Consider the following 23,333-nt stretch of genomic DNA (forward strand, 5'->3'; position numbering starts at 1 on the left):
TTTTTTTCAGAAATAACTAATTCTGTTTGCTTAAAGGGTTTTCCACATGCCTGGAACATTGTCTCAGAACAGTGAATTTCAAGATATATGCCCGTTAGCCATTAGACTTAAAAACAAAAAACAAAAAACTGGCTGAAAGATAAGTTTCTTCCAATGGAAAAAACACACCAAGTTGATATTATTACAGTAGGCAGTTAGTTATTAATAAAAGGAAGAGAGCAGATGAAACCAGCCTGATTAAGTAAGAAGAGGCAGCTTTACAGTCATCCTGGGGAGACTGCCCCATTAATGGGGGAGGGGAGAAAATGGCATAGGGGGAAGTCCTTTTACTAAGCCCACCTTCCACACAAGAGAAGCTAAATGATGAGGCATGTGCAGTAGAAGCCAAAATGGTGACCATAAAAGAGAAGGAGACTACGCTGATAAATTTTTTGAAAAAGACCAGACAGTATAAGGGTACGAAATCCTGGAAAATCCAGGAAAGGGATTAGATAGTTTGAAAGAAAGTCTGTCCCTTCTGAAACCCGAGGAAATATAATTAAAGCTTAAAAAAAGCCCATCTCCAGAGGGGCAGCCACATGGTCTGGGCACCATGAAGCCTTGGCAGAAGACACACAGATGAGGACATGAAGCACAGAGAAGTTAAATAACTTGCCCAAGGTCACACAGCTAAGAATTTTAATTGCCTGATGAAAGCAGAGACTGAGCTGGGCTACTGGAGCCTCAGGTGTCGGGCGTGATGGCACTGCAGCTCTGGGTCCTGACCCTTCTGAGCCCACGTGTGGGCATGAGATCCTGGAACTAGATTTCTTTAGCAGTGAGACGGTGAAGCGCCTGGTCTGGGATGAGGCATCAGGCACGGTACCTGGAGGCAGACTGGCAACATCAACCAGGTTCTGCTGCTGGACCCATCAGGGAAGTTCCTCATGGATTGCGGCAGCCTTTTCAGGGGCATCTGTGCCCTGCATGCCATTTCTTCTCTCTTGTCTTACTTTTGCTTTCTTTTCTCCTAAATTCTAAGGGTCCCCACATGACTTGTGACCAGGGGAGCAGTGGGTTTTAAGGACTCTCCTTTGGCTGCTGTAAGTCTCCTTTTCCTTTTTTGGGTCTAGGCAGCCCAGTCTAAGCTTACTCCCAGTGCTGTGATCTGGCCTCTTCTATAGTTAGCCCTTCCTTTGTTTTCATGTCAATAAATCTTGCCACTACCGCTCCAATCCTCCTTTGCAAGTGTCCCTGCATTTTTCCCCCATGACACCAGAGGAAACGATTTCCTCTGGTATCAGTTTCACATCTCAGGAACAACATACACACTTGACAACAGTGAAGCAGTATTTTAAATAATTTCAAATAAAGATTGAGCCACGGATTTTATACCCAGCCAATCTGTCCTTCAAGTATCAAAACACACACACACACACACACACACACACACACACACACACACTCACTCACTGCCACCCCCACAAGTTTATATTACGCAAGCACTCAGGAATACAGTATCCAAGGATACTTGCTGAGGTATCTACTTAATGAAACCAACCTTAATTCAAAAGCTGACTGGAGAAAAGGACTAATAGTATCATTTAACACATTTAATTTTAGATCCAAGTGTAGAGCAAAGGTGGAAACAAAGGTTGGAATAATATGAAAAAAATATATGTTTCAATGCTGCTGAAATAATGCAATTAAAAAAGAGAGGAGAAAAAAGAGAATGACCAATGATTTCATTAACTGTTGCTTAGGTCCGTGGTCGGCAAACTGCGGCTCGCAAGCCACATGCGGCTCTTTGGCCCCTTGAGTGTGGCTCTTCCTAAGCCTTAGGAGTACCCTAATTAAGTTAATAACAATGTACCTACCTATATAGTTTAAGTTTAAAAAATTTGGCTCTCAAAAGAAATTTCAATCGTTGTACTGTTGATATTTGTCTCTGTTGACTAATGAGTTTGCCGACCACTGGCTTAGGTAATAGGTGGGCATCACAGCATATCATTTAAAACTAATACCTGAATAAGGGCCTTAAAAAAGGTATCAGGATAGCCCTAGTTGGTTTGACTCAGTGAATAAAGCATTGGCCTGTAGACTGAAGGGTCCCAGGTTTGATTCCGGTCAAGGGCACATGCCTGGGTTGCAGGCTCAATCCCAGGGCGTGCAGGAGGCAGCCAATTAATGATTCTCTCTCATCATTGATGTTTCTATCTCTCTCTCCCCTCTTCCTTCCTCTCTGACATCAATAAAAACATATATATATTTTTAAAAGGGGTCAGTATAATGGCAATCATTAGAACACAAATAAAAACTATTCTAAATACCAAAAACAAACAAACAAATCCCAAAGAAAACAGATTACAGAGAGAAAGAAACAGGCAATATAATAGGATATGCTTAATAAACGTAACATACAACACTATGACAGAGTTAAAACAAAACATAAAAATGAATGCTTAATATTTTCTAATTAGCTCATGAAAAAACCCAACCCCATGCTGTAAAGAAGAGACATATTTCAGCAAAGTGACTCAGAAAAGCCAAATGGTTAGGCAAAGTTTTACCTGACATAAAAAAAAAGAAGTAAATAGGGATTAAGGTCCTGTTATTAACTGCAGAATTCAGCTCAAACGCATTAACCAGGCAAAAAATACTACTTTTTAACAATAAAGATCACAAAATATAACATCAATATCTGTATATTAAATAATACAAACCACCTTTATAAAATAGAAACTACAGGAGTTGCAAGGAGGAAGAGAAATACACTAATAACAGATATTTAAGACTGCTCTTAGTCTAAGATAGGTCAAGTTGGCAAAATTACAGATATAGAACTAAATATAGCATAATTAATTAGGCAAATCTTTTGGTTTTCCCCACTACCTCCTTCTCTTTTTTGAGTTTCACACTCCAATAATAGAGAATATACTAGTATATTCCCCAGAAGTACTAATACACATGGAACAATCTCCAAAATTATCTACATATTAGATTACAACAAAGTCTCGGTAAATTTCACAAAGCAGAAATAATACAAACAATAATATCTGACCATAATGCAATAAAATTTAGACATTCATAACAAAGTAATCATCAAAGGAACTTGCATCTAGAAATTAAAAACTCTAACAACGATTGCGTCAAAGAAGAAATGTAAATGGAATTTGAAGCATTTCTAAAAGTAATGAATGAAAACACTAAGTAGCAAAATCTATAAGATACTATACACACACACACACACACACACACACACACACGGAAGAACAGCAATATTGAAAGTGAATTCCCAGGTCCAAAAGGTGGAAAGGCCCCCCCGGCCATTGGCTCAGTTGGTTGGACATCCTCCTGTGCACCAGGAGGTTGCCCATTTGATTCTTGGTCAGAAGGGGCACATGCCTGGGTTTCTGGCTCAATCCCCAGTGGGGGACATGCAGGAGGCAGCCAATCTATGTTGTACTTTCATCAATGTTTTTCTCTCTCTCACCAATAAAACCATGTGAAAAAAAATGTGGAAAGGGAACAACAAAGGAATCCCTCTAGAAACACACACATAAGAAATACAAACAATAAAAACATAAATTCGTATGATAGAAAATAGAAAAATAACTTCAATCAAAATGGTATTTCTTTTAAAAAATTAGCAAAATAAATCTAATTTAAGATTTAAAAGAGACAAGTTACATATAACGAAGTAAGGAATAACAAAACAGATGCAATCATAAAAAAATACTGTGTACAAACCTATGTTAGCAAAATTAAAAATCTAAATGAAATAGATAAATTTCTTAGGAAAATATAACATGAAAATTGGTGTCGGTGGAGATAGAATGGTTAAATAGACAGGTTTTTAGTCAATTTACCATAGTAAACTCCAAATGGAAAAGGAACAAATGAAACAATGAATCCTACAGATAAATCCCTTTATAAACTGGGCATGAGGAAAGGCATTTATTTCATGACTCAAACTTGACAGATGTGACTACTTAAAAGCAAAAAAAAAGAATCCTTGTATAGTTCAAAACACCATAATGTTAAAAGGTAAATGACAAACTCAGAGAGAATATTTATAACATACCAATAATAAAGGTTGACTCTCCTCCAAAGAAAACTTTTTAAAAGTGGGGGAAAAAAACAATAGAGGACTAAAAATGTGATAGAAAAATATGCAAAAGCCAAGAATAGAAAGTTCACAAAAGTATACTCAGATATCCTTTAAACATGAAAAATTCCCAACTTCCTTAATCATAAGAGAAATGTACATTGAGATATATTGTCTCATCTATCAGATTGGCAAAAATTCAAAAGCTTGACAACAAGCTTTTTGGCAAGGTTGTGGAAAAGCTGGCCCCTCATACAAGACTGGTGGATGGGTAACATTATACAGCTCATATTGAGGGGAGTTTGGCAATAACTAACACAACCAGACATACTTTTTCCTTTGATCCAACAATCTATCCTCTGGGAAGTTTCTGTAAAGTTTCATCTTCAACAATAGAAAAGGCAAATGCACAAGGTCATTCCTTGTGGTATTATTTTAATAGAAAACCATGGAAGCAGCCTAACTATCAAACTAGAGATGATTGGTTAAATGGGCATGTTATGTGCCAATGGTGATTGCTAAATAGATGCAAAACTTATGAAGAAAATCTCTAAGGTATACAATGATTTGTGGGCTATACTGCTAAACAAAAACACTCACATGCTTATTTTTGAAGAAAGGAAGGAAGAAAGGAAGGAAGGAAGGAAGGAAGGAAGGAAGGAAGGAAGGAAAAAGAGGTACGCAAGGACAGCCAGAAACTCAAGGAATTGCTTAACTATAAAAGGTAGGCGTGAACAGTAAAGGACTGAAAGCTAAATTGCTCATGATGAAAGGAATTCTAGGGACAAAACAGGCAGGTTTAGGGAGTCTTAGAGATAAAGAGGGTCCATGGGAGAGGAATGCATAGATGGGGGCTTGGAGACGCCAAAATGCATATCTTATTTGTGCAGAGGATAAAGGAATGTTGCAAGATAAGGGGAGAGAAAAAGGGGAGCACCGTGTGGGCTTTGAGCTTTGAAACTGATGCTATATAACAGAGTGACCAATGAGGAAAGCACAGGGGTCCTAAATTAAGAAAAGGTCCAATTAGAAAGGGTCAGGTTCAGACAAAGAACTGCAGCATATATAAACGGGAGACAAAGGGACACAAGCCTTTTTTTAAGATTGATTTTCCCATTAGGAGAGAGAGAGAGAGAGAGAGAGAGAGAGAGAGAGAGAGAAGCCTTTTCCCATTTGGGGGCCCCTCCCCAGGGGGTCTCCTTTGGGGACACTCCTGCCCAGATGGAGTTTGTATCTGCTTCCAATAAACTTCTACCTTTTTTTTATTATTAAAGAAGCCTTTTTGTCTGTGAGTTTATTCTTCAACCTTCGTAGGGCAAGAACACATGGAAGAAGCTTAAACCTTGAATCACACATTTCAATAATATGCTATTTTATATTGAAACTATATTTTAATTATTGATTCAAAATGAATATTGATAAAACTGGAAGCTTTAACAATTATTTAGTCACCCTTTTCCAGGGAGTCTAGGTGAAGACCTGGATAGGTTATGAGAAATAAAGCAAAATTTTGCTTTAATTCTCCATTTTGCCTTATCAATGAGATTTTAAAGATTTACGAGAAACTGAGGGAAATGGCCACATTTTGCCATGGTTTGGGTGGTGGTTGTGATTGCTGTTTTCTTTTTATGTCCCTGAAGTGATTGGCTGATGTGTTCTTGATGAGATCTGGACAGATTAGAAAGTGAAATTTGCAATTCTTCACTGATGACATTACTTAATGTCTCATAATGTAGCATCATTCATGAGCCCTTTTTTCATTCAAGAAATATTTATTGCTCATCTACTCTGAAGGAGGCAGTGAGGGTACAGGGATAAGTCTCAACATCCATGGAGCTGATGGTTTCAGACAGACCCAACCTTTAAACAGAAATTTTCACCAATTTAATTCATTATAATTTATGATATATGCTACAAGGAGAAATACATGTATATTTTACTCTACCTAAACCCTAAGGTAATTTTTGAAGAGCCTGGAATTGCAGGCTGCTACATTTCATGGATATAATTAATTATGATTGATTTAAATAATCCTAATACAATAAGTCAGCAACACATTTGTCAATTGAGTATTTTAGGGTGAATTCACACAATGCATGTCATTTTTCTAGCAGAGCAGTCCTTTTAAATTTAATTAATTGGATATATACGAGGAAACCATACTGTTTAAAATCTCAGGGGACAACTAAATATTGAACATCAATACAGTAAGGGCTTGGAAAATGAAATTTAATATTTAGCTTTGTTTATTATAATAGAAGAGCTGAATTCTACTTAGGAATATGCCCTAATTTCACTTTCTAATTAATATGGAGCCTCAGAGCATTGTTTAATTAAAATGCCACTCAGACCAGTGAAATGGATCAGACTGAGCAGGAACCTAGGGCTGTGAACGAAAGTGTGCAGAGATGAGCCAACTGTCCGCGATGGTGCTGTTGGAAGCATCTGCCGCAACACTGGGTGCAGAAGCCTCATGGCAGCTCTACATGCCATTAGGTGCTAGCATCCATTTCTGCTTTTGCTATGAAAAACGTGGATCCTAAGAGACTTGCATGCTTTGTAGATAAGCTGGACATTTGGAAAATTGGGGTGACATGAGTTGCCATAAAGTCTACTTTATCTGGTCTACAGAGCTCTGTGTTTCTCAGTCAGAACAAAGACGTAATTCATATGCATTTTTGAAAAGGACACTTAAAATAAGAAATATCAATAAAATAGGAATTGTCAACATCATTTGGGGAGAGAAAGGACGAGAGGATAGCTTCCAGAATGACCATCTGTGTTGTGGAATGTTTTTAAACATGAACAGAATAGACAAACTGACCAGGCTCTCAGTTCAGTTTTAGACTCGTTGTAGGTGGAGAAGATGAATAATTCTCAGCAGGACTTATCACAGATAGATTAGAGCAGCGGTTCTCAACCTGTGGGTCATGACCCCTTTGGGGGTCGAACGACCCTTTCACAGGGGTCACCTAAGACCATCAGAAAACACATATATAATTACATATTGTTTTTGTGATTAATTGCTATGCTTTAATTATGTTCAATTTGTAACAATGAAAATACATCCTGTATATCAGATATTTACATTACGATTCATAACAGTAGCAAAATTACAGTTATGAAGTAGCAACGAAAATAATTTTATGGTTGGGGGTCACCACAACATGAGGAACTGAATTAAAGGGTCGCGGCATTAGGAAGGTTGAGAACCACTGGATTAGAGTGTCAAAGGTAAGGAAGGCTGGGAAAGCTTTTCTCATGGCATGAAAGGAGAAGGTAGACTATCCAGAGTGTCACTCTAACAATGAGGTTTCTATTCCCTATTTGGTATTATTCTATGGGCACTACTGCTACCTATTAAACGTTAATGACAGAAATGCCCAAATACAGACATTAAATCATATTAACATAATCCATTTTCTGTGTTAAGATTGCCCAAATGTTCTTTATCACAATAATTTCCTGTCCAGATTATTTTAGCTAGATTCCTAAGTAGAGATATTGGAACCACAGTCTTTCCCATTTTGGCAATGCAGTGCAATGAATGGTGCTGAAAGGGCGTGAGCATCTCTGAATCTGAAGAATGTGAATGGTATAAATGTTACAGATATACCTTCAGTTAGTTTATAATTAATCTTGCATCATCATAGTATCAGCCAGCATCAAAAAGCAACCAAATGCCTATTAATACACACTGTACTGACATCTGCCTTATATTAGCATCCACCTCAAATGTGATATTTTGCTCAGAGGGAAATGGTAGAATTTTAGTACAAATCCCGAGTTTTCTATCCACAAACACAAAAGAGGGCAGGATATTGTTTCCAATGATCTGGTCACTGTGATTTGTACGAATCTTTGCCTATTCAGCTCGGTCCCATCTCTGTCCCTCAGACGGAAGGACTGGATTAGATGTCAGGAATAGGGAACTGAAATCTATACCTAATAAAATATAAAACCCTCTTTGATAAAATTATAAAGTATGGTAATGAGGTATGATACAGTAATGCAAAAACTTAGAGATTTGGATCTAACAGCATGTACTGTTTTACTGCTTTGCTTCATGGTAGAAGGAAACAAAGAAACATATACACAAAAAAACTGAGGGTGAGATTCCCTAATGATATTTGTATTAGATATATCTGTAAAATAAAAACAAAAAAAGGCCTGGAATAAAAAACATGATGCCCACTGTGTCTGAAAGGTGTCCAGATGCCTAAAACATTGCAAGAATTCTTGGAGAGCATGTCACCCAGTGAAAAGTATTGCCTGCATGAAGCTGGCAGAGTCCCTCTCGGCTTGGGATGCCTGGCATGTAAAGAGTCAGTCAATCCCACAAATCAGCCCTGCAGGTTGCCTTCCATGCCAGGCTTTCAGGAAGCGTTAAGGGCCCACGTGGAGCTGGGATGTGTCCCAGGGATAACAACTGGACTGAGAGTAAATCATATGAGCAGTGACAGTGATAAGATGCAGGACTCAGCAACTCTGCAAGACTCTACATGTATACATTCAAATTAGTCGACAGCAGTGGTATTGTGCAGACAAAGCACAGAGAGTTCTAGAGGACCACATGGTCTAAGAGAGGCAATCACATCAGTTTTTATCTGCAATGCCCTACTGAAGCAAAAAAAAAACAAAAAAATACTGATTTGTACACAGTCATCACTAGCTAAAATATATTCCTATTAAAGGAATGAATGAGGCCTGTGAAAGATTAAAAAAAAAGTCTTGCCCTAACTGGTTTGGCTCAGTGGATTGAGCGTCGGCCTGCGGACTGAAAGACCAAACGACTGAACAGCAGGCTGCGTTGGGCGACCAGGCCGGCAGGGGGGTTAGTGAAGGACGACCAAATGACTGAACAAACAGGCTGTGTGGGGCGACCAGGCTGGCATGGGGGATGGGGGGATCATGAGGGGTGACCAGGCCAGCAGGGAGGCAGTAAGAAATGACTAGGCCAGAGGGGGGGGCAGTTAAGGGTGACCAGGCTGGCGGGGTGGTGCAGTTGGGGGTCAACCTCAGATGGGAGACACAAGGAGTTTGGGCTTCTTATGACATTAATACAGTAGTTGTTACTTTATGGTTGTTGTTTTGTTGTTTTTTTGTTAACAGATTTCAGTTAGGTATTCTTGTGGTGAAAGTGTTTGCCAAATATTCAACTGCAATAAATGCTATTTATGTTCCCAACCCAACATACATAGGATGTTATCCTTTAAATTTTTCATAGGCAAAATTATAAAAGTGATACCCATTCCTACCTCCACTTCAGTTATTGAGCACCATAGAAATACAAGTTAGCTACAATGTATTGATGCTATGTATCAGGCACTGTGTTGAGTGCTTTACATAAATCATCTCATTTGATCCTCATAACAACTCTATGAGAAGGGATATTATTTAACAGCGGTTAAATCATTTGCCAGATGTCACAACTTGAGTTATTTTTGATAACGTTGGGAGATGCAGGTGCTTTCTGGACTGTCCTTTCTTAGGATTCCCAATGTTCTAAACATTGGTAACAAAACCTGAAGAGTCACATGCATGAAAGAGCTGGCCACCTGTGCCTTTACCCTTTATGATGAATGTCTCTGGAACTTTGACATAATTTTCACATTGCACTTTAGGAGAAGGAGTTCAATAATCTTCAAATCCTTTTGCATTGCATTTCCTTGTTGTGCAATAGATATTATTGGACATGTTGCAGATATTTCCTAATATCTGATTTGGAAAGATATCTCAGCTAACATGAGAGTCACAATGTAATCTTTAGAATTTATTTAATAACAGGTTATATTTATGCAGACACTCAGATACATTAGAAACTTTAAAAATTCTTCTGGCATTCACAGGGGAAGATGATATGGATACACTTGGAAGCCTATTTCATTTTATTTGAATGATAATGCCATCTGCCCAAACTCATTCTCTGAAAAAGTACTGCTCTGACAACATCAGAAAGGAACTTTGTGTGAGAAACGGGCATCTGTTTTTTCCTTAATTTACAGAGGACACATTTGTTTGCATTCACAAAGGCATTTTGCAAATTTAGTACCCAATTAATGTCATTGTGTGACAATGACAAAATAATCAGATTCTTAAATGAAACCCATTTCTTTTCAGTGTTGACTTTGCAAAGCATAAAAATATTATGTGATGTAGTATGGAAATTAACTTTTTCAATTTTTTTTTATAATGTCATCTTTCCTCTATGAAGATGACACTGTTGGTATCACCTGGACACTTGCTTCAGGTAATTTCTAATAATGATAGTTAATTTGTGCCCAGTCATCATTGCCCGGTTCCCACTATAATATGAAATTTATACATTTGTGGAATGATGACTAGGATTTACCTAGAGTTAGAGATTGTGGGAGAGAACAAAACAAAGTAAGTTTCAGAAGAATAGGCTCCAGGATCCCAAATTCTTTGAAAGTGTGTGGTGAGTGTTGAAGCTGGCCAGACGTCTGCTCAGCTATTCCACAGACACATGGAGTAGACTCTGTATTTAACGTGATTGATATGGCAGAGGAGATACACTAGCAATTAAGATCCTTGAGTCATTTACAATCCAATTGGAGAGGTAAAACTATCTACATTTAAAATAGATCCATACAGAGTGTTTATAAAACAAGTCACAGGTATGACTTAGTGTTCATAAATACTGTATGATTTCACAGTAAGTATGCCTTTAATTTTATGATTCTCATTTGAAATCATGAAGGAGGCAAAGCACAGAATTGGGGTGCTACTTGGAGAAGAAATAAAATGAGTTCAGGCATGGGCTAGGGAGAAATAGCTGAATGGATCAGGGGTTTTGCAGAAAATGAGCATAGTAATATATATAAATTGGAAGATAATTATCCTAGTTGGAGAAGAGAATTTATGTTAAAAAATAATAAGAAAAAAGATGGTATATGTAAGAGAAATCAATTGATATTTTTGAATACTGTGTTGAAGATTTTAAGTTATTGGAAACTATTATAGTGTCAAATATAATAATAGTTATGTTTTGGGAAAGCCTTAATCAGGTACATGCAATCTTGATATCTTCCCCATGAGTACATAGCACATGCCCAAAACAGTGCTTAAAGGAAAACAGAAACATGAATGATTAGAACTAGGAGGTAAGGTGGTTATTCAGGAGGACTTCTACATTTCTGTGGCTGCCCTGATTTGGACTCTCTTGCCTATATTTGGAGAATTTTCCACAACATGAGTGTTAGTGGGAGGGTGCTATGTCCAACTACAGAAGTGGAAAAGCCCAGATACTTGCCTTCCCTGGAAACTTGGAAAATAGGGCATGGACATACTTTCAATCGAGGATTAGGCCATCAGACACAACCACCTGGGATTTTGAATCTGCAGTTAGTGAGGCAGAGCAGCAGCAACAGCGAAGAATTTATTCCAGTGGTGGAAGAGACTGCCACAGCTGGTTTTGCTGGCAGCCGGGGCAGCTTGGCCAGCGATAGCGGTGAGGGTCTTCCTTATCCTATGCTTGTGGGATGACCCTGAAACTCAGTCCCTTTGTTTTTTCTTACTTTTCAAGCTTGTTTTTCCACCTTCCCTGTGATTCTGCAAACTACTCAATAGCCTTTCAATAAATTTATTTTCTGCATAAATCAAGCAGAATCCATTTCTGTTGTAGGTAATTAAGAACTCTGGTAAAGGTATCCCAGGCTAAGAAGCGACAGGTTCCTATTTTGGGAAAATGATGATAGGTAAAGTGAGGAAAGGACAAACGTAAGAAACACTGACATGGAAGAGTTGACAGATTTGATAACTAGCAGGATATTGCTATTCCATTCTTTCCTTTTTATTCTTACCGGAGGATATGTTCATGGATTTTAAAAGAGAGAGGAAAGGGGTGGGAGAGAGAAAGAAAGAGAAATGTTGATGTGAGAGAAACATTGATCAGTTACCTCCCATACAGGCTCCAACGGGGGTTTGAACCTATAACCTAGGTATGTGCTCTAACTAGGAATCAAACCCACCACATTTGCTGGTGATGTTTCTAACTCTCTATCCCTCTCCCTTCCTCTCTGTAAAAAATCAATAAAATGTATTTAAAAATAAAAAGTCTTGAAACTTCACCTGAAGAGCAACCTCAGATAGAGATTTGGGAGACACAAGGAGTTTGGGCTTCTTATGACATTAATACAGTAGTTGTTACTTTATGGTTGTTGTTTTTTTAAACAAATGTTAACAGATTTCAGTTAGGTATTCTTGTGGTGAAAGTGTTTGCCAAATATTCAACTGCAATAAATGCTATTTATGTTCCCAACCCAACATACATAGGATGTTATCCTTTAAATTTTTCATAGGCAAAATTATAAAAGTGATACCCATTCCTACCTCCACTTCAGTTATTGAGCACCATAGAAATACAAGTTAGCTACAATGTATTGATGCTATGTATCAGGCACTGTGTTGAGTGCTTTACATAAATCATCTCATTTGATCCTCATAACAACTCTATGAGAAGGGATATTATTTAACAGCGGTTAAATCATTTGCCAGATGTCACAACTTGAGTTATTTTTGATAACGTTGGGAGATGCAGGTGCTTTCTGGACTGTCCTTTCTTAGGATTCCCAATGTTCTAAACATTGGTAACAAAACCTGAAGAGTCACATGCATGAAAGACCTGTGCCACCTGTGCCTTTAGCCTTTATGATGAATGTCTCTGGAACTTTGACATAATTTTCACATTGCACTTTAGGAGAAGGAGTTCAATAATCTTCAAATCCTTTTGCATTGCATTTCCTTGTTGTGCAATAGATATTATTGGACATGTTGCAGATATTTCCTAATATCTGATTTGGAAAGATATCTCAGCTAACATGAGAGTCACAATGTAATCTTTAGAATTTATTTAATAACAGGTTATATTTATGCGGACACTCAGATACATTAGAAACTTTAAAAATTCTTCTGGCATTCACAGGGGAAGATGATATGGATACACTTGGAAGCCTATTTCATTTTATTTGAATGATAATGCCATCTGCCCAAACTCATTCTCTGAAAAAGTACTGCTCTGACAACATCAGAAAGGAACTTTGTGTGAGAAACGGGCATCTGTTTTTTCCTTAATTTACAGAGGACACATTTGTTTGCATTCACAAAGGCATTTTGCAAATTTAGTACCCAATTAATGTCATTGTGTGACAATGACAAAATAATCAGATTCTTAAATGAAACCCATTTCTTTTCAGTGTTGACTTTGCAAAGCATAAAAATATTATGTGATGTAGTATGGAAATTAACTTTTTCAATTTTTTTTTATAATGTCATCTTTCCTCTATGAAGATGACACTGTTGGTATCACCTGGACACTTGCTTCAGGTAATTTCTAATAATGATAGTTAATTTGTGCCCAGTCATCATTGCCCGGTTCCCACTATAATATGAAATTTATACATTTGTGGAATGATGACTAGGATTTACCTAGAGTTAGAGATTGTGGGAGAGAACAAAACAAAGTAAGTTTCAGAAGAATAGGCTCCAGGATCCCAAATTCTTTGAAAGTGTGTGGTGAGAGTTGAAGCTGGCCAGACGTCTGCTCAGCTATTCCACAGACACATGGAGTAGACTCTGTATTTAACGTGATTGATATGGCAGAGGAGATACACTAGCAATTAAGATCCTTGAGTCATTTACAATCCAATTGGAGAGGTAAAACTATCTACATTTAAAATAGATCCATACAGAGTGTTTATAAAACAAGTCACAGGTATGACTTAGTGTTCATAAATACTGTATGATTTCACAGTAAGTATGCCTTTAATTTTATGATTCTCATTTGAAATCATGAAGGAGGCAAAGCACAGAATTGGGGTGCTACTTGGAGAAGAAATAAAATGAGTTCAGGCATGGGCTAGGGAGAAATAGCTGAATGGATCAGGGGTTTTGCAGAAAATGAGCATAGTAATATATATAAATTGGAAGATAATTATCCTAGTTGGAGAAGAGAATTTATGTTAAAAAATAATAAGAAAAAAGATGGTATATGTAAGAGAAATCAATTGATATTTTTGAATACTGTGTTGAAGATTTTAAGTTATTGGAAACTATTATAGTGTCAAATATAATAATAGTTATGTTTTGGGAAAGCCTTCATCAGGTACATGCAATCTTGATATCTTCCCCATGAGTACATAGCACATGCCCAAAACAGTGCTTAAAGGAAAACAGAAACATGAATGATTAGAACTAGGAGGTAAGGTGGTTATTCAGGAGGACTTCTACATTTCTGTGGCTGCCCTGATTTGGACTCTCTTGCCTATATTTGGAGAATTTTCCACAACATGAGTGTTAGTGGGAGGGTGCTGTGTCCAACTACAGAAGTGGAAAAGCCCAGATACTTGCCTTCCCTGGAAACTTGGAAAATAGGGCATGGACATACTTTCAATCGAGGATTAGGCCATCAGACACAACCACCTGGGATTTTGAATCTGCAGTTAGTGAGGCAGAGCAGCAGCAACAGCGAAGAATTTATTCCAGTGGTGGAAGAGACTGCCACAGCTGGTTTTGCTGGCAGCCGGGGCAGCTTGGCCAGCGATAGCGGTGAGGGTCTTCCTTATCCTATGCTTGTGGGATGACCCTGAAACTCAGTCCCTTTGTTTTTTCTTATTTTTCAAGCTTGTTTTTCCACCTTTCCTGTGATTCTGCAAACTACTCAATAGCCTTTCAATAAATTTATTTTCTGCATAAAACAAGCAGAATCCATTTCTGTTGTAGGTAATTAAGAACTCTGGTAAAAGTATCCCAGGCTAAGAAGCGACAGGTTCCTATTTTGGGAAAATGATGATAGGTAAAGTGAGGAAAGGACAAACGTAAGAAACACTGACATGGAAGAGTTGACAGATTTGATAACTAGCAGGATATTGCTATTCCATTCTTTCCTTTTTATTCTTACTGGAGGATATGTTCATGGATTTTAAAAGAGAGAGGAAAGGGGTGGGAGAGAGAAAGAAAGAGAAATGTTGATGTGAGAGAAACATTGATCAGTTACCTCCCATACAGGCTCCAACGGGGGTTTGAACCTATAACCTAGGTATGTGCTCTAACTAGGAATCAAACCCACCACATTTGCTGGTCGGGAAATGCTCCAATCAACTGAGCCACCTGGCCAGGGCTTGCAATTCCATTCTTTCTTCACTACTCTGTTTGCAGTAATATGAGCATGACATCGCATAAGGAATGCAACAGAGAAACAAAATATTTGCAAGTATATACCCTAAAGGATTAATAATAAAGTGTTTATGGAACATGTGAATATCAAGTCTGCAAGTGTGGCATTTCTCCAGAGAATAGACTAAGCTGGGGAAGTGGTAGTAAACATAAATGATTTTTTAAAGTAAAAATATTTTCATGTAGAGGAAAGGAGTAAACCTTTAATGAGCCACTATAATTTTTGACTTTATATGAGAACCATGTTAATTGCTGTTTTCATTGACTTTTTTTGAAACTAAAAGAGTTGGCAATTTTATTTTCACGTTTGACAATACAAATGAAAATTTTCTTTTTATTTTGGTCCTGCTGTTCCCCTCTAAAACTATTCTCTCTTTGGTAGGAAGAGGGAGTGAGTCTTCCTTGTCATGCTGTTTGAAAACTCCCAGAGTTGCAGCACCCCGATCTTCTGGTGAACTTGAACAAGAAATACAAAGCTGAGGGGCTTCCCTTATCTGTCTGGGAGAGTCATTCCTGGCCGATTGGGCCGATGGGATTGGTGGGAGGTCTCATCACTGGGGGCCCAGGCATCATTAGCCTGTGCCCTCCCATAGGTGGCCTCATTCCAGGAGTAGGTCCCATGGACATCATCCCACGAGAAGGAGGGCCCATCACTGGCATCATGGGAGGTAACTCATATGGGGTGTGGGCTTCAAACCAGGGCGGGGGGTACCATCACTGCCCTTGCAGGAGGAGGAGCAAAGAATGGAGTAGGAGGTATCTTTCCTTGCTGAAGTGCTGCAGTTATTTTGTCAATTCGGCTCTAAGCTTACTCTTCTATCCACTTCTGATAGCAGTCTTGCACATTCTTTTTGTGTTTCCTACCACTGCAGTGTGTCTTTCTCACAGATGGAGAGTCATGGGTGAGGTATGTATCCCAGTAGTCACAATGAAACTTGGGCATGTTGCTCTGCATGTAGCCTTATAATCAGGACCTCAATATCAACATGGCTGAGACTGAATCACAGTCTTTCCCCCAACAGGTTTTCCATCAATTTGTTCTGTCTCAATGATTAGAATTAGAGCTGCCAGATGCCAAAACTGGAAACCTGACAGTCACCACAAATTTCTTCCTCCCTCTTCTCATTATTCAAGAAGTCCTGTGTTCCGCCCTTAATCATCTCTCAAATAATTCCTCTCTCCTCTATTCCCAGGACTACAGCCAAAATCTCATCACTTCTTATCTGGAGTTTTGCAATTGTTTCCTAATTATTCTTTTTGGCCCTAACCAGTTTGGCTCAGTGGATAGAGCGTCAGCCTGTGGACTCAAGGGTCCCAGATTCGATTCCGGTCAAGGGCATGTACCTTGGTTGCGGGCACATCCCCAGTAGGGAGTGTGCAGGAGGCAGCTGATCGATGTTTCTCTCTCATGGATGTTTCTAACTCTCTCTCTCCCTTCCTCTCTGTAAAAAAAATCAATAAAATATATTTAAAAAAATAATAATTATTCTCTTTGCCTGTACCTTCCAGTCCACCTCATTTCATACTGCAAGAGTGAATAGTCAACAAATGCAAATCCATTCATTTATTTTCCCCTACCAGAAATCCTTGGGTGCCTTTCAAGGAAAGTAAACCTTAGAATGGCACACAGGCTCTAAGATGATCTGCTATGATCACATCTTACCAAGTGCATCTCCTTTCCCTGTACAAACCTTTTGTGCTCAGACTTTTGTTCATGTTCAGACTTTACCACAGTCCTTGATGCTTGCCTTTTGCATATGCTGTTTCTTCTGCCTGGAACCTGCTTCTCACCTCCCTTTCCTGGCTAAATTCTACCTGTCCCTATGGCTCAGCTAAGTGTCAGCCTTCTTAAAAGGGTTTCCTGACCATCATTCTTAGCAAGGTAACCATGACTATACTTCTATAACCCCTGATTCAAATGTCACAACCCCTATCATTTGTAGCATAATAGTTATTTTCTCATCTTTCTCCACCATTTGACAGGGAGTACTATGGGGACTTAGGCTTTGCTTAAAATAAGTCTTTGATATGTACTGTTGTAGGAATGAAAGGAGCACGTATTCCTTATGAAATCTGAAGGATTTCTATAACCACATGTTATCATCCATAAACAGTTCTTTTTACAAAGATGAGAAAAGGTCTAAGGTATTGCCATTAACCAGCACTTGATCTATGAAGAAGCTGGATTTGTAAGACACAATATACAACTGTTTCCAAAATGTTCAGTGGTCAAAATGTTAATTCTTTTGAAGGAGGAAAACAATTTTTTTTGAGCAGAATTTTGCCTCAAGGGAAAAGAATGTTTAGAAAGCTGCCTTGCCTTTCCCTCCAACTTCAAAATAGATTTTTCACAGACCCAGTCCTTTAGTGACTCTTGTTTAATGCATGCATCTCTTGTATTATGGGAAAAATAGAATAGAAAACAAACCTCAAAAGCACAGATAAAATAGAGGGCACAACGGGGTGTGAGATAGACTGAGAAAAAATCCTTACAATGTTAAAGTCCAATGAAAAGAGAAGGAAAGATGGGAAGCAAGACAAATGGTCCAAAGTACAGAGAAAGCCCCAGCGTCTTGCTTAGTGGGATTCAGTCTCAACAGAAAATTGGTGTTTCCCTGAGCCTTTTGTTTATTTGTTTGATTAGCTTCTTTCCCTGTGTCCTACCCAAAGAATTCCCTCATGTTCATCATTCAGCTCCTCAAGGTCAAGAAACATTCACAAATAATCAGGCATTTGGTTGGCAGTCTGCGAGGTAATCTGTACTCCCTGCATATTTGCACTTCAATATGGAGATGAGATAGAAATGACCTAACACAGAAACTCTGTTTTGTGATCTGGTACTACAAATAATTTCCTAGTTTAATTAATATATATCCAACCTTGAATTAACTTGGAATGCCACTCTACAGAAAGAAAGTTTTGTATAGGTGCTATATTTTTCTACTCCGTACTATGAATTCAGTTTTCCTACTAAAAAGAATTCGGACAACTCATCATGAAATTGAAAAGAATTCCAAGAATAAGATGAAAATGCAAATACATTCTTAAACCTTTATTTTGTATAAAGTGGTTGGAGGAATATAGTTTAGGTCTAAAAATCCATGATCCACAAAAGGTCATGGAAGGTCATACTGATTCTAATAAGAATGCAAAGAATGTGGAGAATATTAACGGTCTACAGTAAACAGAACAAAATCTTTTCCAATGAGGTTGTGTGTTTTTGGGTATGGGAATCACTTCCTTGTAATTGTTGAATCTACACATCTAGCCCAGTGCCAGGAACATAGTACATGCTCACAATACATAAATTTAGTGCATTTGTCTGGAAGACAATTTGAAGAGAGTGCACCATAGTTTTAAGATGACTCTTTAAGGTAAATTTTAAGACAACCAATATAAAATATAATCTCCACACAGCAAAGTGATTTAAAAAAAGGACAAGTTAGATAAAATCATACCCATTTTAAAAATACCTTCTAGTATGATTTAGAAAAAATCCAAATTCTATACCAGGATCTACTATTTCATTCCTTCAAACCTCTGATACTTCATGTATTACCATTCTCTTCTCTGTTCTCTATATTCTAGCCATGTTGTTTTGTTTTGCATTTCCCCCCTGTATATTCCCTGAAGTTTTCAAGCCAAGTTCCATGTTAGGGCTTTTATCTCTACCCTTTCCATTACCTGGTATATTATTCCTTAGATTCGTTCATAGCTAGCTCTTTATTATTCAAGTCTTGTCAACTTTCCCATGCTTCTAGAGGGTCTGACCATGCCATCTAAAAGAGCTACCGCCTTCCCTCCCTTTACCTAGTACCCTACTTTATTTTATTAGTGTTTTGTACCATATGAAATTTTACTATTTATTTTCTGATTTACTTGATCTAAGCTCCACTTGACTTCTATGTTATATTGATACAAAGTAAATAGTATCTTACTGAATGAAGGAATGAATGAATGACTGTGAGAAATATAAAAATGTTAGGATATTATGTTGAAATGAAAGAATGATCTGATGCTGATAGAATTGAGGCAGGAAAGAAAAGAACATAGGGTTAAATCTCTGTTCCTGGCCTGAAAAGATAGAGCTCTATTAATTATGTTTCTTAATTAGCTCTGTATTGGGCAAAGAGATACCCTAAATAGATGACAAATATTTTCCATTAGTTTCCTATTTAGCAATTCAACTTTTAGGGACAATTAACTTGATGTGAGCTTGGAGCATGTTGAGTATGACATTCCACATCCTGATAACTCTAGAATATAAAATGTTGAAGAGAGGTGGAAATGGTTATTTGAACAGCTGACAAATGTTTTTCATGAGAATGTTTATATTCAGAGAAATAGCTTGATAATTCTGTCTGGTTGTAAAAAGTCAGGTCTTAGAAGCTTTACTTTTATAAAAGAAGACCATAAAAAAAGGGGAAAGCTAAACTGCTTTGCATGAGGAATTAACATAAATTTAAGGAAAGGAAAAGAAGAGGCAAATGAGGATTGAGCCTATGAAAACAAACCGATGTCAAGGTCACTAAAGTAATTGAAAAAAAAGTTTAATATTATATTTTAAATTTCTGCACACACAGGCACACACACACACACATTGCCCAAAACATTAATAAAGTTTGTTAACTTTTTGCTTGGTAATTTGTTTTGTGAGAGGTTTCAAAGACGATCAAGGAATAAGGGTTGAGTTCCATATCTGGGTTGGCCTAGAGCAGTGGTCGGCAAACTCATTAGTCAACAGAGCCAAATACCAACAGTACAACGACTGAAATTTCTTTTGAGAGCCAGGTTTTTTAAACTTAAGCTATATAGGTAGGCACATTGTTATTAACTTAATTAGGGTACTCCTAAGGCTTAGGAAGAGCCACACTCAAGGGGCCAAATTGCCGCATGTGGCTTGCGAGCCGCAGTTTGCCGACCACGGGGCCTAGAGAGAAGGTGAAATGCGAGTGAGATCAAGAGTCTGTGGACAGGAACTTAGCGCTAAGGCTGACCTCAAGAATATAAGCCCCCAGGAGCTCACAGAAACCTTGGATGGGTTCGTGCACTGAAACATGACTAACATTTTTTGAACATTTACCAACTTGAAGGTTGATATATAAAAATCAATAAGTAAGGATTCAGTTTCACCTCTCACATGACTTCATGTCTATGTAAAAGACTAAAAATGGTCACATTTATATCTCCTGCAAGGAAGGGGGCTCCATCCAGTTCCAGATAAGTTTCCAAATATTAAGAAGCCTTACAAAATAAATAGAGGGTAAATATCGGGTGGGGCAAAAGTAGGTTTACAATCATGAGTGCACAAAACAGAGTTTACTCTTGTATTATTATTTATTAATTATTGTATTATTTTCCATAAGAACAACTGTAAACCTACTTTTCCCCACCCTGTATATTGTTCTGTCCTCTATTATTTCTAATTTATAGAGGACTGGGGTTATTATATTTACCGCTGGTAACAATATTGGGTAGCATCATAAGCTAAAAATTAAACATTGTTTATAGAATGTAAGGGTCTAATGACACATCAGAGAGGAAAAAAGGGAGGTATAAATTCTCCATGAAACTGAATTGTAAGTGTAAGTGTGTGTGCTATGTGGGGAAAATCCAAGAGTAGACACTGGCTATCTACATGCTATAATCAGGTAGAAGATTTTTCAAAGAAATGTCAAACTGAATCAAGTAAATCACAATCAGAGTCAGAGCAGAAACAGCAGTGTTGATTCAGTTGACTCGGGTGCGATGAGAACACTTGACAACTTGACAGGACTTGATGATGCACTACTGCTGATTTCAGGTCTGGTCTGGAGGATGCTCATTGAAGTTGCACATCTGAACCTGATTTCTCTCTCGATGTAACTGCTTCATATTATGGACTGAAAGTCTCTTGTTAATTATTAGTTTACCATCTCTTGTTTTGATTACCTGGTGACTGAGATGGCCTTAACATTCCCCTCAGCTTAAGTTTTAGAAAGGCTTCTTCCTCACTATGGCCACTTGACCTTCTTTTTCTTAGAATATTTACTTTAGAAACTTGCAACAGTAAATTCTTTATCTGCCTCTTTGAGATATAAATCTTCCACAACCCTAGAATGTCTTTCTCAAGGTCCTGGGAGTTATCTTTTGAAGCACAACCATCAAGAAAGATACCACCTCTATTTCCCAGTCTCTGTGGGAGGGTAGGAGCCTAACTTTGACAAGTGTCCATTAGCAAACAGAAACGGCCTAACTACTTTGACCAAACGTCCCCCTTCATGAATCCCCATAGTTCTCCATTATTTTCCATAATTTCATCTAGCATTTAAAATCTTCCTGCTTTTTTTTTCAGGGGAGTTGAGTTCAATTTCACTCCCTTATTGCAATAGTGTTGAGTAAAGTCTTCCTTGCCTGCTCAACTGTTAACTCTGTCTGGTGCAATTTTTATTTGATAATGGACTGATCTGTTTTCTCCTTGTCTTAAATTATTTACTCTCTTTATATCAGGCAGTACTTTCCAGGCACTTTTAAACCATTAAAATACTTTTTTTTTTTTAAAAAGAGAGATTTAGAATAAATGGAACTGAAATGGGTATCCATGACAGAGGTAGTGAATGGTAGATGCACTGAAGAACAAAAATAATCAGACTGTAAAATATGAAAATGCAAATAATTGGATAATACCAAGGAATAATTCAATGAAAAATACTCTCCCACTCTTTACTCTGAAAACACACACACACACACACACACGCACACACACACACACACACTGAAATATTAAGAATGCTCAAGTTTGGAAAATTGGATACATTCTTCTGCCAAGTGGAGAAATCTCCCTGATATATGCTGTGAAATGCATGAGAATGTTTTTGAGCATCACAAGATTTCAACTACAGAATGCTAAGTATTGATAGTCTCAGAAGAAGCACTGCTTGCTCCAATAGAGCTTACCAAAAAAAAAAAAGGTATAGTCTTTCCGTTGGCTAAAAACAGAAACACGTGGACAATTTTTTTTATTATTGTTAATTAGACAAGTAGGTGTTTCAAATCCAGAGCTTTTTAGGGGTGGGGGTGGGCACACACACACACACACACACACACACACCATCTAGGAACACATTTAGTTTGTCAGTTTTTCTTTTAAGTATTTGGTTTGCTTAGTTTTCTGACATCATTGTTCTTCTGCTGATAAAACCCAACTTGTAAATCTAAAACATATTGACCAATACCACTTAGCTTATTTGAAAACAGCAGGATACCTAAGATTCTCCAGAGTAAATTTTGTGCTCCTCTTTCTTCTGTTAATAAGGGCAATTAGAAACATAATGGTCCGTTGTGACTGGAGGCTTCCTAGTTAAAACTTCTCTGCAGCAGCTGAAAGCCTCCCCACCTAGCTTTCTCTTTCAAAAAGATAAATACTCCATTATCTACTTACTTCACTCATTTTAACTAAATTCAGCCCAAATCATCTTCATAAAATTGATTATAATATGTCTTCAGTCTTATTAAACTAAAATTAGTTATTTAGTGCTCCAGTCTGATTTTTTTAATCATTTGTTATCAGGGCTGTAAAAACGAATGGAGTGAAATTAAAAAACACACCCCAATCTAAATCTGACCCAAATCTTATTGTGTTTTTATTTGCACAATCTATATATAAAAAAGCCTAAGCGACCATTATGACTGGTCACTATGACACACACTGACCACGAAGGGGCAGACGCTCAACACAGGAGCTGCCCCCTGGTGGTCAGTGAGCTCCCACAGCCAACCTCCCAAGGCCGGCCAACTTCCCATGGTCCCTCGCCCAGGCTGGCCCCAATCACCCCGATAGCCCTGATCGCCCCTATCGCAGGCCACCTCCCATGCACGAATTCGTGCACCAGGCCTCTAGGTTCTTAGTAAAAGAAAAAGAATGCTCTAGAAGGAACACTTCCAAGCTCATTCTATGAAGCCAGCATCACCCTAATACCAAAACCAGGTAAAGACAACACAATGAAAGAGAATTACAGGCCAATATCCCTCATGAACATAGATGCCAAAATCCTCAACAAAATCTTAGCAAATC

The 23,333-nt window shown here is 37.9% G+C and overlaps 1 protein-coding gene and 1 pseudogene across 1 annotated transcript in view; both read right to left on the reverse strand.

Moving 5' to 3' along the window:
• Positions 1-23,333, reverse strand: part of MAGI2 (membrane associated guanylate kinase, WW and PDZ domain containing 2) — an 835,146-nt gene that overhangs the window by 295,902 nt on the left and 515,911 nt on the right. The window lies entirely within an intron of this gene.
• LOC106725532 lies at positions 15,771-16,228 on the reverse strand (annotated as a pseudogene).

Source organism: Myotis brandtii, unplaced genomic scaffold, assembly GCF_000412655.1.
Source record: "Myotis brandtii unplaced genomic scaffold, ASM41265v1 scaffold17, whole genome shotgun sequence".
NCBI lineage: Eukaryota > Metazoa > Chordata > Mammalia > Chiroptera > Vespertilionidae > Myotis > Myotis brandtii.